Consider the following 5,678-nt stretch of genomic DNA (forward strand, 5'->3'; position numbering starts at 1 on the left):
GCTATGGCAGACATGGGTGTTGGCTTATCCAACAGACATTCTCTCGCCACCTCATTCATCTTCCTCCTCCAGGTGCTTTCTTTGACAGAAGAACCTGTCAGGTATTTGTCTCCCCAATCTTACCACTCTGTATGCCTTCCTCCCAAGTCACAGGCATGTGACTCAATCCAGGCTAATGGGATGTGCGGAGGACATAGCCAGACATTCTAGGAAAGGATTTCCTCCCTAATAGATGCATGGCCGGGTACACTCCTCCTTGCCAAATATAGTTGGCCTCTTTAAGACGCCTGCAATAGCAGCCGCCATTTTGTCATCATGAGGAGCCACCCCTAAGTTTCAAGCTTATGAACTAAGGTTGAAAAATGTCTGGGTGTTTGATGACATCACTAAAACAACCCTGAACCTGCCTACTAAAGGCAGGTTTTAGGTTGCATAAAGCACTTAAAGCATCTGATCCGATAAAAATGAAGGTAGTGTATTGTGTCTGCGTGTAACTCAATCTTTACCTTTGAAATATCCTGAGAAGTAGACAACACAAGGTGGAAAAGATAGGTGAGATAGTTGGTGGTGAAGAACTGGGGATAAAGGCAAAGAATGGAGGTGCCCTCACTGAGCTCTCCTAACCAGCATTGTGGGGCTCCTACACAGAAAAGTGGGTCCACAGGCCTCTGCTGGGAATGCTTATGCCTTCTTATGTAACAACTGAAGATTAGTCATGCTCTGGATTAACATTCAAAGGAAAAATAGTAAATTTCCTTCGTGTGTTTTCTACTTCTTTTGTCAAAGAAAACCATGAATTTGCTTCATTGAAATATGATCTACTTTAATTAAAGCCAGTGGTATTGAGTAAATTAGAACGTTAATTGCATTTTCCATGAATTTCACACAGCTTGCCTTTTACCAAAAGGAACATAGTAGTCAACACTTCTGTGCTGATACCTGCAATCAAGGTCTTATTAAATGAAACAAATCATGTCTTCGTGTAAGTTAAGGAAGCATAAATACAAGGGCCAATCCATAAAGTTTCTAATTTCTGCTATTCTTAAAGGCAGGGTTTGGAAAGAGCTATCTGAAAGGGAAACTTTCTTCAAAGCTAATGCAACCATCTCAAAAAGCCTAGATTTCCTCCACTTCCATAATGATTTGCCCCAGAAATCTTTGGTCTCCCTGTGTGACTATTTTTCCTCCATTTATTTTGAATGGTGTGATATAAGCTCAAGATAGAGGATGTTTTTAAAAACTAATGTTCATTTTCAGGTAAAAGGACATTTTTGAAGTTAGGATTTGGTCAGTAAAATAATACCAATTTTAAAATAATGCATTCTCAAAACAAGGAACAATGAAAAAAAACAACAATAACAACAACTCTTGTATGGCATATGAAGTTAAGAGAGAGTGAAAGGAACCTGTCTTATTGGTTAAGAGTTTGGGCTCTTAACCTCTGTATATATCCTGCCTTTCCACTTTCAGTTGTATAACAACCTGTCTATTGGGTTGTCAGAAAAGTCATGACGTATTTTGTCTATGTTTTTCAAAGTTCATTTATTTATATAAAGAACAAACATCAATCAATGATATATTGCCCATTTTGTTCGATAACCTTTTGCCATCTTTCAGTGAACATCATAATTCCTCGTTCATAGAAGGACCTGTCTTTATTTGTGAAAAACTGAACAAGGTGCTGATTTACAGCCTCATCTGAATTGAACGTTATAGCAAGGAATTTTGAAGTGAGTGAAACAAGTGGAAGTCTGACGGCACAAAGTCAGGCGAGTATGGTGGGTGTGGCAACACATCCCATCCAAGCTCCAATAATTTTTGACGGGTGATCAAACTGGTGTGTGGTCTCGCGTTGTCATGATGGAACACAACTTCTTTACAATTAACAAGCTCTGGAGGTTTCTAGATGATGGATTGGCTCAAACTGTCCAATTGCCAACAGTACACATTCAAATTGATTGTTTGGTCCTTTGGTAGGAGCTCGAAAAATACACCTTTAAAATCCCACCACACTGAGAGCATAACCTTCCTCTGATGAATGTCTGCCTTCCATGTTGTTTGAAGTGAATCATCATGTTGGGACCAAGACCATTTTCACACCACATTGTTGTAAACAATGTTCTCATCACCAGTTATCAGTCACTTCAAAAAAGGATCGTTTTCCTCACATTTAATTAGCATATTGCAGATGTTTATACGTGCCATCAAATGAACTTCTTTGAGTTCATATGAAACCCAAATATTGAACTTGCTTACATATCCTAGTTTCTTCAGGTGGTCATGAATGCTTGAATGATGGCTGTTCAATGTTTTTGCAATCTCTCATGTTGTGTAACAAGGGTTTGACTTGATCATGTCTCCATTTTGTCGTAATCAATCTCGGTGGGCCTCCCTGACCAAGAAGCATCGTTGAGATCCAAATCATCAGCATGGAATTTTGTGAACCATCGTTGGCACTGACGTTCTGGTAGAGTATTGTCACCATAAACTTTATGCAACTTTTCACAAGCTTGATGCACGTTCTTCCCTTTATGGATTAAAACAGTAAAATATGGCAAAAATGCACAATTTGGTCTTCCATCTTCAACTTGTAAAATCTCCAAAACTCAATCAAATTGTTCAATTGTTTTTTTAGAATGAGGCTAGAACCGTCAGCTATCAAATGACATAGCAATAACATAGATGCGAATGACTCTAGTACTTCCAAAAATGAACTAGTGCCATCTGTTGCAAACATGCATCATGACTTTTCCGACAACCCAATATATATCCCCCATCTCAAAAATAAAGATGGATAAAAATAGTCACCACACATAGGGTTATTGCTAGGATTAGACACTATATCTAATAGGCAAACAATGATAATTGGGATCATGCCTGGTATTCAGAGTCAGAGGCAAGATAACAGATGTGCACTGATAGAATAAATACATCAACTATGGGGATGTGCGCTGAAGTATCATTTGGAACCTTTTTTGACTTCATTCTTGGGTGAGACTAATCACCCAGCTATCAATATTGTCTCCTCAATCCCCTCAGTAAACCGGTTAGACGCACTGTTTTCCAAAGTCCCAGACGGCACCCTCACCTCCAGCCAATTGGCCTGGAAAAGTCAGCTGTGACTTCACAGGGGGTTGGGGTATGAAGCTTTGCATAAATTAGCAGAAATCCATTACATCAAAAGATCAGCACCAGCTTAGCCAGAATTGTGCATTTCAGCAAGTCATTTTTGGAATAAGTTGCTGGGGATACACACACACACAAACACACACACACACACACAGACACACACACACACACACTGTTCGTCATTCCTTCTCTGGAATTAGATTAGTCACTTATTAATGCTTTCTACATTTCTATCTACAGACTTTGTCTCTTCTGAATCTCAAAGATGCCTGTAAGAAAACTTACTCGATAGAGAAAACTTATTCAATAGACCCACAAACTCACCCTGTCCTCAATGCAGCATCTTCCCCAAGCCTATTCCTCCAGTAGTTGGTCTTTTAGTCACCAAAGAAGAAGCATGCCTCCACCCTAAACTATTTAAACACATTGCCCCCGAGTGTCCTTTCTTTACTATTTCCAATGCCTTATCTCTAACCTATCTCAGTAGTCTTTAGGTTCATTTCACTTCTGCCAATATGAACACACGTTACACACATCACACACAATCACACAATTTGGTAATTTCTACCATCTGGTCAGAGAGCTTTCCTTTTCTTATTAATTCTAACATCTAATTGTGTCACTGTTCCTTAGCTTTTACTGTAGGAGCTGTTAATGAATTCCCCACACCCAACCCTGTAACATATGAACACATACTGTCCAGAACAATTCCGCATGCTAAAACAGGAATCAGTTACTATGACTCACAGACCAAATCCAGCCCATCACTTGTTTTTGTAAATATAGTTTTACTGGAACACAGCCAGACCCAATTATTTATGTATTGTCTATGGCTGCTTTCATGCTATTACCGGGTTGTCGGAAAAGCCATGACACATTTTTGCAACAAAAAACATAGAAGAAATACGTCATGACTTTACCGAAAACCCAATATATAACAGCCGAGTTGAGTAGTAGCAACAAAGACCACAGGTAGCCCACAGCCTAAAAATATTTACTCTCTGGCCCTTTAAAGAAAAAAGTTCACTAAACTCTGTTCTGTGTCACATTTTCTTTTTTTGCAATTGGAGCAAACATCATGACCATAAATACATATGGGGCCTTTAATACGTGTTAGCCACTATTTCAGACACATCAATATTGCACTTCATATTCCTAACAAATAGACAAAAGGACAGAGAGATTAAGTCACCTGTCCAAAGAGGCCCTTCAGTAACTAATGGGTGGGGTCAGAATCCAAAAACCTGGTCACTGGGTTTTTCATAACTGCTATAATCACTCTCATCTTTTCTCATCTCCCCCAACAACCCAGAACAATTTTCCACCCCCAGAACCTTGCCCTTTCACATAGCTGTGCTCTGCCCGTGCGGGTCTCTCTTTTGGAATAGTGTGCTATGTAAGATGCACCATCCAATGAGCTGTACATGTCCTCCCTCAATTTTGGATGTTTAGTGTACACCCTGTTATTTATGAGCAGTTGCTTCTCTCTCCCTCTCCCTCCCTCTCCCCTCTCTCTCTCGCTCCTTCTTTCCATCCCTCCCTCCCTCTTCACCATGCTTTAAGACTATCATCTTGCTCTCATTGGTTCAATTAATCTGGTATTTTTGTTCCAGGCTTTAGGGAATGACTACAATGGCCCTAAAAATCTTTCAGATCCTCAGTTACTGGACAGCTCCAACTTCAGAAGATGGAGCTCACTGTGTCTACCTCTATTTCTTCAAGTTTCAGCCAAAAAATGTCTTCTTCTATGAGTAGATTCTACCCTCTCAAGCAATTATCCTGGTTTTACATCGTCTCTCTCAGCACACAGGATCACACCTTGCCAACGCAGTTACTCATTTGTTGAATGAATGAGTGAACAAATGAATGATCCCAGGCGAACAAGGGCTGGCCCACACAGAGAGAAAAAGCCTTGACAGAAATAGAAACAGCCCTGAAACTGTCAGCTCAGAAAGCATGAAGCCCGAGTCAGGCCTCAGCTCTTATGACATTATCTAACAAATCGTGTGTGTAAGTGCCACTGGCCCCCAGACACCCACTACTACCTCCAACACTGATCTCATCACATTCTCAGGCTGTTCTGGAAGAACAAGACCATTTCCTGAGGTGTGAACACAGCTTCTAATAATGCCAACCTTATGACATCAGTCAGCTTTCGGAAGGGAAACACAGAGGGTGAAGCCCAAAGCTTGGTGACATGTTTCTTCTGCTAGGTTTCTCTCAGTGAGATGAAGATGAGCCCTGACATTTTTGGATGGAAACCATGGTGCAGGAATGAGGCTGTGTGTGAGGATTATCTTCAGGCCCCTTAGCAAGCTGAAGTCACAGCAGCGTGGTGTTTGGCTCTGCCCCCTTTGATAAGGCAGGTTAGAAGTGGCAATCCTGTGGAACCATCGCTGTGGGAACAGGAGTCCAGCGCTCTCACAGGACTCCTGAATTTCGGCATGAGCGCCCACCCTCTTTTCTGAGAAGGCATGTCACTCTAACTGGACACTGTATTGAGAACATTTGCAGCTTTTTGCCTTTTCTGTCCCTACTCCAAATAGGGA

Source organism: Hipposideros armiger, unplaced genomic scaffold (genome assembly GCF_001890085.2).
Source record: "Hipposideros armiger isolate ML-2016 unplaced genomic scaffold, ASM189008v1 scaffold_909, whole genome shotgun sequence".
Classification (NCBI taxonomy): domain Eukaryota; kingdom Metazoa; phylum Chordata; class Mammalia; order Chiroptera; family Hipposideridae; genus Hipposideros; species Hipposideros armiger.